Consider the following 17,409-nt stretch of genomic DNA (forward strand, 5'->3'; position numbering starts at 1 on the left):
GTGAGCAGCAGACGACATCAATGATTACAACAAATACGTCAAGAATTTCTGGTACAGATAAAGCAGCAGAAGAATGGACCAGTGTCATGTGTGAACTGTCTAGACATGAATGACAATTGTTATCATGAACTTTGTGCTAAATGATACTGAAATATGTGCTATTTTATTGTAATGTTATTGAGTAAATAAACTTTACTAAAACTATGCAGTCATTTTATTTCTTTCATATGATGTGTAACTATAATACATATTATAAGCATATATAAAATTTCACTTAAATGTGGTAACAAACTTGATTACAACATACAGGATCTTTTTATGCAAAAAAGAAAACAGAAGAATTCAAATACTGGAGATCACAGGTTAAAATACTATCCCATCAATCAAAAAAATACTTCTTTAATCAAGAAATAAATTCACCGAATAACAATCCTAAAAAGTTATGGAAGAACCTAAAAGTACTATCTGGCAAAACTTCCAAACAAACTATATAAATGATGACAATGGAAATCCAGTCTCTGACCCAATAGAAACTGCAGAAATAGTCAATACTTTCTTTTCAAACGTATTTAAAAAATCAGGAAATATTTCAGCACTGAATAAAGCAAATGAATCTATATCAAAAGAAATGTTAGAAGGTAAAGTTAACTTAGATATTCCAGATTTTGTGATACCACCAATTGAACCGGATCATATAAAAAACATTAGACTCACTTGATGTCAAAAAGGCCACTGGGCTCGATGGAATCAGTGCTAGTTTTCTAAAAACTGCATCTTCTGTAATATATAGACCTTTATCTACTATTATCAATTTAAGTATTCAAACAGGAAAGTTTCCTACCAAATTAAAACAATCAAAAGTTACGCCCATTTATAAAAAAGGACAAAATTCTGATAAAAATAATTACTGACCAATATCTGTACTTTCACTCATTTCTAAAATATTTGAAAAGCACGTATCTGACCATCTGAAACAATTTCTAGAAACTCATAAGTTAATTTTTAAGACCCAGTCAGGATTCAGGACCAAGCACTCTTGCGAAACAGCATTAACAAACATAGTTGACAATTGTATAAATGCAATAAATGATAGAGAACTAGTTGGTACAATTTTGCTTGACCTAACCAAAGCATTTGACCTTGTAAACCATAAAATTCTTATTCAGAAACTGCATTATTACCATTTTTCTTCTCATACAATTAAATGGTTTTCATCTTATCTTGCAAACAGAACACAGAAAGTCAGTGTATCAGGTAAACTCTCAGAATCTGCAGAGGTTATATCAGGTGTTCCCCAAGGATCTGTCCTCGGGCCCCTGCTTTTCATTATATACATCAATGATCTCCCACTTCATTTAGAGACCTCAGAAATAGACATGTATGCAGATGACACCACACTTACAGCATCAGGACATTCACCACAAGAACTACATAAAAAACTTCAAACTAACCTCGAACAAGTAAACAAATGGTGTATACAAAATGCAATGGTGTTAAATACACAAAAACCAAAGGCAATGCACCTTACATCAAATAATACACCGCTTCATTTACCACCTTTACACCTTCAAGATCAAATAATCCAATTTTCTGAAACCGAAAAGTTACTAGGTGTTTTTGTTGATAGTAAACTAAAATGGAAAATCCAAATAGAAATGATACTTAAAAAATGCAACTCTCAGTTATACCTACTTCTCAGAATCAAGCAATACCTAGACTTACATGCAAGAAAACTATTCTTTAACTCATACATCTTGCCACACCTAGATTATTGCTGTACTATCTGGGGCAATTGCAGCAATGATCTGATCAATGAAATCATAAAATTTCAAAAAAGAGCAGCAAGAATAATTCTAGATAAAAGTTATGATGCACCCTCCAGTGATTTGTTTAAAGAACTAAATTGGATGAGATTAAAGAGATAAAATACAAAAAAGCAATCATAATGTTTAAATCTATCAATGACATATCATATCCACAATACATGCAAAGTAAATTCCAATTTGTTGACCAAAAACATGAGCGCAACTACAAATAGTTCAGACCTAGCTGTTCCACGACCTAAGAAAGAATTTTTCAGAAAATCCCTAGTATACTCTGGCCCTAAATTATGGAATAATATCCCTCTTAACATAAGAAAATCTAAAACAGTTCAGGACTTTTAAGCTTCATATCTATTCTGGCATTTCTCATCATTAAAATTAATCATTTTATAACAAAATTAGAATCCAATCTTTTGATGTACCACCTAAAACGTATTTCCCACTTCATTTTATTTGATATGTACTTCTTTGACAAGTATTATGCTATGAATGTACTGTAAATATTTAACATGTATTTCTTGTTCTGACAATTTCAATGTACATTGTAACATAATGTTGTTGCAATTATTGTTGTAGTATTGTAGTTGTATATATTGTGAATTATGTTTTTATTAGAGGCCCACATGGAAGATTGGGAAACCAAATGTGTAGCCTCGATAAATAAAGCCTTTACTTACTTACTAACTTACTTACTTAAAGAAGCTCAACAAAGGTCAAAAAGCCTATAAGCCTAATAACGTAAAATTTGAAATTCCTACAAGTGATGCACTTAAAATGGAAAAATCTTTAATGGAGAATAAGAAATAACCCATGAATTTTAGCCCAAGGCTTTTCAATTTTTATGGTCATTTTGCGAAAAATTTTGAAAAATGCGGTGAGGGAATGACATTATTAGACAAGGCTATGTCAGATGACTTGTCCTACATAGATCTTCTGGTAACAACTTTTTTCCAGTTTGCTGAAGACACTGTTAATACATGATTAGTTTTAGTTTTGTCTGAAAGTACCTTGTTTATAGAAATTAATTTAATTCTGTATGATTTTTGAGGTTTGATTACATTTGCATCACCCTATATGGCTTTAAACATTCTTGTACATGATACTTTATAAATTACACATCATTTTCTTCGTCATTTTCTTTCTTTCAAATGGTGTGAAATTGTTAAATTTGAATAGACATACTGTGTATTTGGCACAACTTCCCACGATGTTGGACTGTAAAGTTGACAGGAAAACTTCTGTGCTGTTGGGTAGACAAATCTCTCATCTGAAATAGACAACACGGTCATTTTTGAGTCTTAATCTTATACCAATGATACTAACAACTTACTATAATATCCTAAACATCATAATTATGTTTTCATTTCACACATACCTGACACATCCTACTCTAAACATACATGTATTGAATTAGAAATATATTACATGTCTCTAAATAAAAGGTATTAAATCAATGCTTAAATACAAAAGTTGATGCAAAAGTTCAGTTATTTGTTACAGAATATCCATAAGCAGGTACGTTAAATCTTAGGTTTGGAAATGCTTTTTCAGAACTTCTTAATTATTCTATACCTTTTTCAAAGACATCAAATTCTCTTTCTTCTGATGTTACTTTGGGCAATTTATTACCAATATCTGGTGTATGCATGACTACAGCATAAGTCTGAAATAAAAATGAAATTTCAAGGATCAGATATTCAAAATTCTAAATTGACCAAGATATTACTTGCTATTGACAATAACAAAGTACTGACTGGCCTTGCTGTAGAAGTGTCAAGTCAAGACTCAGCAGCTATCTCCAAAGAGTTAAAATAGTAATAATAAACAAATATTAAAATGGTCTTGTAAATAAATAATACGAATACAATCAATAAACAATGGGTATATTATTCAAAAATACAAAAAAATACCCTGTAGGACTTGAATAAAAAGAGCACCTATATATTTTAAGTTTCAGCCTTTTCTTTCTTAAGGACATACTGCTTACTTGGATAAATATACATTTACAGCCATTTTGGATTAACAGCTACAGACAAAAGAAAAGAAATGTCACTTGTGTTTGCCTACCTTGCTGTCTGTATGATAAATGATAAAATGAGGTGTACATCTTAATGGAACTTTACGTATAGGCCATGGAGCGTCATATGTTAAATGAGTTGGTAATACTGAAATTCGTAGCTCCCCCTGAAAACAAAACGATCTGAATTATAAAACAAATTGACTATTTTAATTATAATGTACATGAAAAGATACCAAGATTTATATCCTTTTTGCCCTGTTACACATTCACAATGAGAAGTAATTGAACACAAATCAAATTTTTATGCTTTGATACAATTGTAAGTGTGCCTCCTGAACTTAAGAAAAGCAATCTAAGGTTCAAATATTGTACACACTAATTAATAGATGTCAAAACAAGAGCTGTCAATAGGACGGCATGCTTGACTATTCCCAGTGCTTTAAAATAGCAAAACATGAGCCTGGATAATGTAAAATTTATTAAGTTCAAAGGGATCACAATTCTGTCAAAATCCAGGTAATTGTTATGGGCCTTAGGGACTGACCTTCTATTATACTATCAACCCATTCCCTTTAGTACTTTTCGAGATACCAACTTGCACGTAAAAACTTAACCAAAGTTTGATACCTGGGTGAGTACAATAGTCCTTGTATTCTTCATTTAGTGAGGCTTAAAAAGATGTTGAAATATAAATGCTAACAATAAGTTGTATTACCATATTGAAAATCACATTTTTCCATTTTGTATTACCTGTTTATTAAAGTAAAGGAAACCTTTGGGACAATTCACATTATGGAATGGAGCGAAACATGTGATGGCACCATCTATTCCCATGGGATGTATCCTGAGGGACCCTCTCTGAGTCATAAACAACCAGTGTGGATATGGTCCACAAATAAATACCTGAAATGATACATACATGTAAACATACAGTCTACAAAATAAACATACAGTCTACAAAAAAAACTATATGGGATGGTAGAAGTGTAGCAATAAGCAAATAACATTTTATGTTAAAGGACAAGCTTTCCAAAACAGGAAGAATAGATAACATTTTCTTATAATTTTCACAATAATCTGCTTGATTTCCACTTCACTATTATAAAAGAAAGGTAATGGAAAATTTCACACCTCCCTTGAACAGTGATGGTTGGCTAAATCACTGCTCCTGAAAATTTCTTTAAATACAAGTTTTAAAGTGATTTTAAGAGTATGCTTTTGTTATATTAGTGTTACATATAGTGGAGTGAAACTTATATGAAACAAGAGCTGTCCGTAAGACAGCGCGCTCGACTTTTTTATTGCTTGCCAATAAAAAAAGTTTTTGCAGTAAAAGGCAATACAAGAATCTCTGTATTTTTAAAGTGAACAATGGCCATGAGCATTAAGATATTTAGTGAAGAATTATTTTACTGAATTGTGTGATACCCTTGAACACTGCAGGTTCAGTGGATAGGAATGAATTTTTTTAGATTTTTTAAGTTTTTTAGTGCTTGCCTATAATACAAAACATTGACAGTTAAGGGCCATAATTCAAATAAAATCTTTGACAGAATTACCTTCTCCTGGACATGTTTGGGAATCATGATTGTAAACAAGTATTCCAACTTTCAAATTAATATCTCAAACAGTTCAGTCAAAAAGTGGACTGGTACTAAAAACTTAACCAAGATTCTAAGTCGATAAAAGGCCTTAATTTTTAAAACAAATCCTTGACAGACTTACCTTCTCTTGCGTACAGATGGGGGTAATGATGTGAAATAGCATTAAAAGTTTCAAAGCAATATCTCAAAGGGTTAAGGCAATAAGTGGATTTTACCCATATTCAATGTATTTTCTAAGTCAAAAAGGGGCATAATTCTGTCAAAAACCTTGACAGAGTTATGTCCTCTTGTCTGTTGATGAAGGTCGTGATGGTAAACAAGTATGGTCAGTTTCAAAGCAATACCTCCAATGGTTTTGAAATAAAGTGAGGTGGTACAAAAAACTTAACCAAGCTCAATACACTTTCTAAGTCAAAAAAGGGCCATAATTCTGTCAAAAACCTTGACAGAGTTATGTACTCTTGTCTGTAGATGGAGGTTATGATGGTGAACAAGTATGGTAAGTTTCAAAGCCATACTTGTAATACTTCTGAAATAAAGTGGGGTGGTACGAAAAACTTAACCAAGGTGTGACGCCAACGCCGACGCCGACGCCGGGGCGAGTAGGATAGCTCCCCTTTTCATAGAAAAGTCGAGCTAAAAAGTGAAAGATTTCTTAATCAGTTTGATAGTTTAAATTTGGATTATATTGGAATATTGGATCTTTTTTGGATAAACTTTGTGAGATAAGTATACAAACGTTTTGAATCTACTTACTATTGAGAAAGTCCCCCACAAAAGTTGGATTATAAATACTGGATTATATATAAATATAGCAGACACATAATAACTTAGACTATAAAGGTCATATAAATACAGTTAAAGTACAGTTACTTGCTCAAAAGGTGTAAGGATTACGCAATATTTGTATCAAAATGAATAAAGGAAAGGAGACAAAACAGAAAACTATGATTGGTGGAAGTGAAAAGATCAGTGCAGAAAAGGCAGTTAAATGTAATCAAAAAAGAGATGGACAGCCTGCAGCAAAAAGAACACACTCAGAAGTAAGCAATTGTAGTACTGAAGAGCTAGGCTACATACACTTACAATTAGAAAATATGAGTGAGAGTTTAACTGAAGTCAGGGGTGATCTCAAGACATTAATGAAAAAAGAAGACATTGAAAATCTGATAACAACAACAGTTACAAACATCATGGAAACTCTAGAAAAGAAACTGACTTCATTTATCAATACAAAAATAAAAGAAGAAACAAAAGAATTACAAGATAAAATAGGCAGCTTAGAATTTGAAAATGCAGAGTTAAAATCAAAACTTGATCAGATGAAAACAAAAATGGACCAACACCTGGAAAATTCACAAGAACAAATTGAAAAAAATAAATTAATGGCCCAGGAAACAAATAAAAGAGCTAATTATAATGAGCAATATAGCAGAAAAAACAATGTTAAAATCTTAAATGTGCCAGTAAAGAAAAATGAAACCGAGGATGTCTTGATAACATCTGTACAAAATATACTCGGGAAACATGAGATCACCCTAGAGAAAGAACAAATCATAGCAATTCACAGAATACCAGGAAAAACAGGTGATATTAAACCAGTGCTGATGAAATTGAAAAATAATAATGCAAAAATTGAAATAATGAGAAAACGCAGACCCCTGAAAGATGATGGCCACAGGCTAATTGATGATGTAACACAACTTAACCAGGGTTTGATCAACAGGTTGTCACTTCATCCAGATATTAGAAGTGCTTGGTTTTTTAATGGCAGTGTCTATGGTGCTACAGCAACAGGAAAAAGATACAAATTTGACATTTATGACAACATAAACTCTATAATTAATTGAAAAACAGAACTATAAAATAAAACATAAAACATGTGTACAAGAACTCTCATGTTTATAACAAAAGGAGTTTATAGTAATTATCTTGATACTGACTTGGAAATAAACTTTTCTTGCGTTCAAATGCATGAATCCCAAGCTGTTTTTTACAACTACAGATCTCATATAAAACGCTGTTAAGTTATATAATGTTTTATTTGCGTACTTCGACTTGAAAAAGTATAAATGTTATCCATGAATGCATATTAGTAAAATATTGGATTGCATGTGTATATTTGAAGATATATATACTACATGTAAAAGATGATGTTAATCATGTGGTGAATGGTTGTGTGTGTGTCGTTGGCTTGGTGCATTGGTGGGTCAATTCCCTTTAAGTTTAATCATAGTTGGCCCGTTACTGCGCTGGACTGAATGATACGTGCTATACTGCCATGTGTATATATTATAGTCATGTGTACATGTACTATATAATCATGTATTTATGTGCTATACAAAAATTTGTATATGTATATTTGGAACTGTATAATCTTTTATGTTTAAGTTGTATACTCATTTATATATGTACTATAAAATCATTTACATGTGATATATAATCATATAATACATTATTGCTTATGTACTGTACACAGTAACCTTTTTTTTCACACAATCTCAAATTAAAATTGTGATTATATACAAAAGTATACAAAAAAAGCTTGGTTCAGGATACAACTATATTATAACCAGTCATCTGCTTATCACACTTATATTATGGAACATCTACAAAATTAGAATTTGATGATATTTATTTAAAAGATGTCTTTGTGTTGCACATAATATCATACTGTAGAAGACAATTCTTCGCAATTCTAGTTGCAACATCATTAACTATATAACATTTCTTTTTCTTCTTTTTTTCTCTTTAGTTTTAAATTCATTGTTTTAAAGACATTTTAAAATTTTCTTTTAATCACTGATTAAAGTCATGTTCATATCAATTTTGGTTCAAAAATTAAAAGGTGTCATAAATAAATAACAAAAAAAAGCCTAACTTATATACTCTAACATAATTAACACATGAAATAAATTATCATTGACTTTCTTAAAGCTTATTTCATTTTCTTGTATGTAAAGATTTTTATTTATTTTTTCCCCTTTTTTGTATGAGAATTTGTCTTCTGGTTTTTTTTCCATATGTAATTTCTTGCATAATGGATATTGTTTCAAGTTCCTATTTCCTTTCTTTAATTTTTCTTAGTTTATTCATGCTAAAATATAGTTTCACTTTATTGAGGCCTGAATATTATTTAGAGTTGTTTCACTGGGATTATGTATTAATTTCAGTCAAGTGTAGTTATTTTGTACAATGGATATACATGTTATTAAAATAACAAGTGTGAACGAGTAATCTTAAAATTTTCTCTTATAATTGCTGAGGTTTAAATGATAACATTAAGAGGCGTGATATTTTTAACTTATTCCATACCAAAAAGCTGATATACTCTGTCTACAAGAAACTCATTTTATTAAAGAAATTGAAAAAAAAGTTTACTCCGATTGGGGTGGATTATGTTTTTTTTAGTCATGGAAGGTCAAACGCTAAGGGTGTAGCCATTTTATGTAGGAAAAATTTAGATATTAAGATTAATTCAGTTAAAACTGATGACTCTGGAAATTTTATAATTTTACAAGTATCAGTTGATTCAATAAATTTTCTACTAGTTAATGTATATGCTCCAAACATTGATAGTCCTAATTTCTTTAAAAATATTTTTGATGTTTTAGATTCTTTTAGTGATAATGATTCATTAATTTTCTGTGGAGACTTTAATCTTGTTCAGAATCCAGACTTAGATTACCATAATTATAAATCAAAGGTTCATAATATTAAGGCTAGAAATTTTTTATTAGAAGCTATTGAAGATAAAGACCTAATAGACCCTTTTAGAGAATTACATGGTGATGTCAGAAAATATACATGGAGACGAACTAACCCTATACAACAAGGCAGATTAGATTTTTTTCTTGTAACAAGTAATCTGTATCAGTTTGTACGTAAATGTGACATAGATGTTAGTTATAGATCTGATCATTCAATTATATATTTAGATTTTTGTTTTGTTCCTGTTAGTCATGGAAAAGGTTTATGGAAATTTAACAATGCTCTTTTACATGACATTGAGTTCCTTGATATAATAAATAAGAAAATAGATGAAATAAAATTACAATATTGTTTACCAGTTTATGAAATAGATTATATTTTAGATATACAAAATACAGAAATAGATTTTGTTATTAATGCTGAACTTTTTTTGGAGACACTTTTAATGGAAATCAGAGGTAAAACTATTTCTTATAGCTCGTTTAAGGCAAAGGAAAGAAATGTTTATGAAAAACAACTAATGGAAGAAATTATTCATATTGAACAAAATTTAACAATTGAAAATAAAGACAAACTTTTACATTTACAAAATGAATTGAATGAACTTAGATGCAATAAAATTAAAGGTGCTATGATCAGGTCTAGGTCACAGTGGATTGAATTAGGAGAAAAACCTTCTAACTATTTTTTGAATTTAGAAAAATCACATTGTTTAGCTAAAACAATTCCTTTCCTAGAACTTGATGACGGAACTTTTATATATGATCAAAAAGATATACTTACAGAAACTTGTTCTTATTATGAAAATTTGTATAAAAATGTTGTTTTGACTGATGACTCTGATATTGATAAAGAATTAGAGAATTGTGATATTACTATGTTGTCTCAGGATCAATCAGCAAAACTAGAAGGTCTCCTTTCGTACGATGAAGTCTCTTTTACATTAAAAAATATGAAAAATGATAAAAGTCCTGGATGTGATGGATTTACAGTTAACTTTTTTAAAACCTTTTGGAATAGAATTGGACATTTTGTTGTGAAAGCTATTAATTATGCATATAATGCTAATTCATTTTCAGAAATTAGGAACCATAACATGTATTCCGAAAGAAAACAGGCCAAAACAATTTCTAAAAAATTGGAGACCAATTACCTTATTAAATGTAGTATATAAATTAGCTTCAGGTAGTATAGCAAATAGATTAAAAACTGTTTTAGATATTTTAGTGTCAAAAGATCAAACTGGATTTGTTAAGAATAGATATATTGGTGAAAATACTAGATTATTATATGATATAATGAAATTTACTGAAGATAATAATATGCCAGGTTTAATTATGATGATAGATTTTGAAAAAGCTTTTGATACTCTGTCTTTTACATTTATTGAGAAATGTCTTTCGTTATTCTGTTTTGGTCCTATGTTTAGGAAGTGGATATCTCTGTTTTTATATAATACTGAAACTTGTGTCATATTAAATGGTTTTTTATCTATTTTTTTAAAGTTAGACGAGGTTGTAGGCAAGGCGATCCAATTTCACCTTATATTTTCATTTTATGTGCAGAGATATTAGCAGTAAAAATAAGACAATGTAAGGATGTTAAAGGCATAATTATAGATGGGGAAGAATATAAAATTAATCAATTTGCAGATGATACATCACTTCTATTAGATGGTTCAGAAAAATCTCTAAATACTGCTTTAAAGTTATTAAGTAAGTTTACAGAAATTTCTGGATTAAAGATAAATTTTGACAAAACTAAGGTTATTTGGATAGGCTCTCTTAAATATAGTACTAGGTCAATTAAGACAAGATGGAAATTAACTTGGGGTGATACTCAGTTCAAATTGTTAGGTTTAATATTTGATGTTGATTTAGAAAAAATGATTGACTTAAATTTTAATGAAAAACTTCAAAAAGTAAAAAATAGTATCATTCACTGGAAAAAGAGAATATTAACTCCAATAGGAAAAATTGCTGTTATTAAGTCAATATTGCTTCCTTTATTTACTCATTGTTTCACAAGCCTACCAACACCAAATACTGTATTTTTGAAAACACTTAATGACTTATTTTATGATTTCATTTGGGAAGGCAAGGCAAAAATAAAACAATCAGTACTTATTAAAACATACATAGAAGGTGGTTTAAACATGGTTGATATTTATAGTTATATACATAGTTTAAAGATAAAATGGTTTAAAAGATATGTTAGTAATAGCAAAAGTAAATGTTATAAGCTAGTAAACACATTGTTTAATATTGATAAAATTTTTAACACTGGAAAGATGTTTTGTAATTTGATTATCAGTAAAATAACAAATTCTTTCTGGATTGATGTTTTAAAAGCTTATATGGTGTTTGTAGATAAACTTTGTATAGATAATATAGAGCAAGTATTACATATGCCACTTTTTTACAATCACAACTTTGTAGCAGGAAATAGATATATTTACATTCAGACATTATATAATAAAGGAATCAGATTTGTAAAAGATATTATAAATGAACAGGGTAACTTTGTAGATTTGATATATTTAGAACAGGTCACAGGTAAACCTGTGAACTTTTTACAGTATCATAGTTTAAAACAGGCAATAAAAATGTACATGCAAAAGTTAAATATTTCTATTAGTAACAATTTGCTTAATGTTCAATATCCTATAATAAATTGTTATGTTAAACCTATTTTAACTATGAATAACAATAAGAAATATGTTTATGAAATTATAGCTAAAAATTCAGACATACCTACAAGTCAAGAAAGGTGGAACACATGTTTTAAAGATAATAACATTAATTGGCAGATAATATATAGTTATGTTTTCAAATGTTCTAAAGATTCATATATTCAGTGGTTCCAAACAAGAATTATTCATAGAACTTTAGCTACAAACTCACTTTTGTTTAAAATGAAAATTGTTGATAATAAAATGTGTACTTTTTGTAAATGCTGTGAAGAAACACTTTTACATTTATTTTGGGAATGTCAGAAAATTCAAAGCCTATTTCAATACCTTAGAGAAAACTTACATAATTTTGACGATGTTCTTTGTTGTAAATCATTCATATTAGGTACAGAAAATAAAGATTTTAAATATGACATATTGTTTCTAGAATTGAAAAGATATATTTATTTGTCTAAGAGAAAAAACTTTTTACCTACATGTATTGGTTTTAAAAATAGTTTGAAATTAGCATGGAATATCTATAGAAATACACATTTGACAGATGATGAAAATAATAGATGGTCAATTATAAGATCCTTAATTGCTTAAACTACACTTAATATGTGAAACAAAACTTTACCTCGTAACAGATTGTTTAATTGTTTATTAATAAGTAGTAATTTTTATTGGTAAAATATTTTTGGAAAATAGATGGGTTTATTGTATGTATGTTGTTTATATTTATATGCAAAATATATACTGTATTTTGTCTGTATTTGACAATATTTACATGAATATAATTATTTTGCAACATGTATATTAACAATGTAAGGTATGATGGAGGATGACCCGACCCCCTCATACCTATTACGGGGTAAATAAACGGGGTTACCCAGATGGGGCCAAAAAAAAAAAAAAAAAAAAAAAAAAAAAAAAAAAAACATACAGTCTACAAAAAAAAACTATATGGGATGGTAGAAGTGTAGCAATAAGCAAATAACATTTTATGTTAAAGGACAAGCTTTCCAAAACAGGAAGAATAGATAACATTTTCTTATAATTTTCACAATAATCTGCTTGATTTCCACTTCACTATTATAAAAGAAAGGTAATGGAACATGATAAATTATAGCTATTGCCCTTACATGCTTTCTTACAAAAGTAAAAGATTCACAATTAGTGGAATGGGAAAACAGTAATAGAAATTAGGCTCAAAATTTATTCATAATGTAAAACATAATCAAGGGATTCATAAAATGACAGAATGTCAACATAGTATTGTCTTTATCAGAACAGAATAATTACTACATACAGAAAGACAGATATTTTCACTGATGTTCTCATTACGGAGTATTACATATACATCCATCTCAAGCCTGTATTGTCTAAAATAAATAAAATCTTATAAACTACTGCACTTACACCACTATAGCCTGAAATATCGTCAAAGTACCGGAACCACTGTCCTTGATCAGTTTTAAATTCATCAAATTCATCTAAGATCTCTTCGCCTCTCTTTCGGAACTTTACTTTACGTTCCTTCAGGATCAAATTATGCTGGACTTTCTTAAATCGTATTTTAAGGTGATTGTCTTCCTTTGACTGATAATACGGGAATGCTTCATAGATCAATAAACCATCTTCTACCCTCGCCTGAAAATAAAGCACATTAAAATACCCATGATGATCATATATTGTACCTTGATACACGCCTTTGTAGACCGGACCCGTTTACTATATTTATGACAACTAGTGATGAAATTTTATTCATACCATAAAATATTACAGCTTAAATAGCCTGTTGGCGGCAACTGAATCTACCCATGTGACCAGTGCAGACCAAGATGATAAATGATTAAGTCCATACTGCCCATGTAACCAGTGCAGATCAATGTTAACTGGCACATTATGATAAATGATTAAGTCCATATTGCCCATGTGACCAGTGCAGATCAAGGTTAACTGGCACATTATGATAAATGATTAAGTCCATATTGCCCATGTGACCAGTGCAGATCAACTTAAGCTGGCATATCATGATAAATGATTTAGTCCATATTGCCCATGTGACCAGTGCAGATCAATTTAAGCTGGCATATCATGATAAATGATTAAGTCCATATTGCCCATGTAACCAGTGCAGATCAATGTTAACTGGCACATTATGATAAATGATTTAGTCCATATTGCCCATGTGACCAGTGCAGATCAAGGTTAACTGGCACATTATGATAAATGATTAAGTCCATATTGCCCATGTGACCAGTGCAGATCAAGGTTAACTGGCACATTATGATAAATGATTAAGTCCATATTGCCCATGTGACCAGTGCAGATCAAGGTTAAATGGCACATTATGATAAATGAGTAAGTCCATATTGCCCATGTGACCAGTGCAGATCAAGGTTAACTGGCACATTATGACAAATGATTAAGTCCATATTGCCCATGTGACCAGTGCAGATCAACTTAAGCTGGCATATCATGATAAATGATTTAGTCCATATTGCCCATGTGACCAGTGCAGATCAAGGTTAACTGGCACATTATGATAAATGATTAAGTCCATATCACCCATGTGACCAGTGCAGATCAACTTAAGCTGGCATATCATGATAAATGGTTTAGTCCATATTGCCAGATGAACAGGTCCATTTAAGAGCATGGTAAGGAACTTCTTAAATGAACTTGAATGTTGTGAATCCCTCTTTTATGTCATTAATGACAACATTGGTTTTTTGGGGTTTTTTTTGTTGTTGTTGTTGGGTTTTACATTGCACCAACACTGTAGAGATCATATGGCCATTTTCTAGCTAAACTCGTAGAGGAAGACCCTCCGTACACTATTTAAGGCATGAGGGGGTGCCTCAGTAGAACCACTGATGTTCCATCTGCTAGCTGGCTAGCTTCCTCACATAAAAGAATACAAAGTCCTGGCAGGATTTAAATCTACAGCAATGAGAGACAAGTGGTTTGAAGTCAACAACCTTAACCACTTGCCCACTGATGCCCCTAATAATGTTGTTTACAAATCATGCTTCTCTACATACATGGACTGATAACTACACAACCAACAATTATTCTCTAAAATAAAATACATTTATCATCTTACCAGCAGGTATGGTCTAGATTTCCGCTGTCCTAATCCAACAAGTAACACCTCATGTATATTATACATGCTGTCAGTAACTGTCTTGTCTTGACTCAACCCAGACCTGAAAGTAGATACACATAATATTATATAATTATGTGCATTATAACTTTCATAAAAAAATTCATAAAATTTCATACAACAACTGAGAATATTTTATATATCCGACATACACAGCTGCTGCTAAATTTTAGTTTTAAACAAAGATTATTGTTTTTATTTATGTTGCCTAGTAACTTTATAATTATATATAATTTATAAAAAATGTTATCGAATAAGATGAAATCTCACCCAGATTTGCTGGCACTTATTTCTTTTAAACTTCCTGTGTCAACCAATACTTTCTGGCCAATAGGGAATGTCTTCACATAGTATGCTATCTTAAAGTCTGGTAAACTCAATATCTGAAATATTTTATTATTTGTGATGACTTCTTGTGAATAAAAAAATACTTTGTCAAGGTGTTAAAATTTCTATAACTATTTTTACTGAGATATAAACTGATGATACTATAAAGACATAACAATCTTTAACTCAAAATACATAACAATCTTCTACACAAAAGACATAACAGTCTCTTCCACAAAAGACATAACAATCTTTTACACAAAAGACATAACAGTCTCTTCCACAAAAGACATAACAATCTTTTACACAAAAGACATAACAGTCTCTTTCACAAAAGACATAACAATCTTTTACACAAAAGACATAACAGTCTATTCCACAAAAGACATAACAATCTTTTACACAAAAGACATAACAGTCTCTTCCACAAAAGACATAACAATCTTTTACACAAAAGACATAAGTCTCTTCCACAAAAGACATAACAATCTTTTACACAAAAGACATAACAGTCTCTTCCACAAAAGACATAACAATCTTTTAAACAAAAGACATAACAATCTTCTACACAAAAGACATAACAGTCTCTTCCACAAAAGACATAACAATCTTCTACACAAAAGACATAACAGTCTCTTCCACAAAAGACATAACAATCTTTTACTCAAAATACATAACAATCTTCTACACAAAAGACATAACAGTCTCTTCCACAAAGACATGTATAACAATCTTTTACACAAAAGACATAACAGTCTCTTCCACAAAAGACATAACAATCTTTTACACAAAAGACATAACAGTCTCTTCCACAAAAGACATAACAATCTTTTAAACAAAAGACATAACAGTCTCTTCCACAAAAGACATAACAGTCTCTTGAGAGGTGTCATCTAGATTTTGACAAAGTCATGTACATTATCATTTTTCACTGGATATATAATTTTTTATTCATATTTAATTTTATGTATTGTTTGCCATATTTTAATTCAAATGAATGGAGAATTGTTTGTTTGTTTGGATTCATTTTAATCTGGAAAAAAATGCTTAGGAAAAGAAAAGTAAACTGCCTAGGAAAAGAAACTGTCATGAAATATTGATTTCAAGTTTGTTTATACATGGCTGATCCTATCATACTTAATTTAAAATCCTATCTCGTTACTATTTTAACAATACATACTTCTAAAGATCCATTTTCTCGTGCAACAGCTACCCAATATGACATCTTCAATTCCTTCTTCCGAGACTTTTTGCTATCATATAAAATAAACAATCAATATTTTAAGCAACTTTAACCAAAAAGATATAACCTGTGGCACCAAAATATAACAAGGGTAGTCTGCTCATGTGTGTACTAGGACTAGTTTTTATACTGCCAGCTTCTCAATAATTTGAAATCCTTTATACCTCAAATGGACTGTTCCAAATTCCGTATAAGGACAAGTCCATTTCACAAATTTAGCAGGGTCAGGTTTAAAGTTATTCAAGATTTTATACCAAGTGATAATATAGCTATATATGTAGATATACTTGGCAGTGAACCATACTCCATTGTTTTAAATTCAGTCCTGAGAGTCTCAAGATTCTATCTGAAAACATTACCAATAATTTTTGTCCTTTAAAATTTATGTAACAAAGATTTGTTATCAATTTTGTATAATCACTGAATGCATTATTTATAATTTAAGATTTAGTTTATACAAAATTTGTTTTAGTTTGATTGTGTAGTAAGCTCTCAGCCTATAGACAAACTATTGAACCAACCAGTACTAACTTGCTGAATGAATGAAAAGTTCCTTTCTCAAAAACACAACTGCTTACACTTATCAGTAGACTATTACATTTACTATTGGATAATTCCAAATTCAAAGTATAATATTATAGTACTTAAAGTAGTAAACATTACCTAGATTTTGTTTCCTCTTTCATACTGATATTAGCAGATGTATCCATGTTGGACGTTTCTTCATCTCCATATAATAATTCATCCTCATCATCAACAGTACTGGAAATATATATAAATACAGTTAAACCTGTGAACAGAGGCCAACAAAGGGAGAGACAAATAGACAAGTGGTCTG

The 17,409-nt window shown here is 30.2% G+C and overlaps 1 pseudogene; it reads right to left on the reverse strand.

The window, feature by feature from the left end:
* Positions 1 to 17,409, reverse strand: part of LOC132727426 (cleavage and polyadenylation specificity factor subunit 1-like) — a 64,514-nt pseudogene that overhangs the window by 25,544 nt on the left and 21,561 nt on the right.

This window comes from Ruditapes philippinarum, unplaced genomic scaffold, assembly GCF_026571515.1.
Source record: "Ruditapes philippinarum isolate M1 unplaced genomic scaffold, ASM2657151v2 ctg3288_1_1_1_1, whole genome shotgun sequence".
Taxonomy (NCBI): domain Eukaryota; kingdom Metazoa; phylum Mollusca; class Bivalvia; order Venerida; family Veneridae; genus Ruditapes; species Ruditapes philippinarum.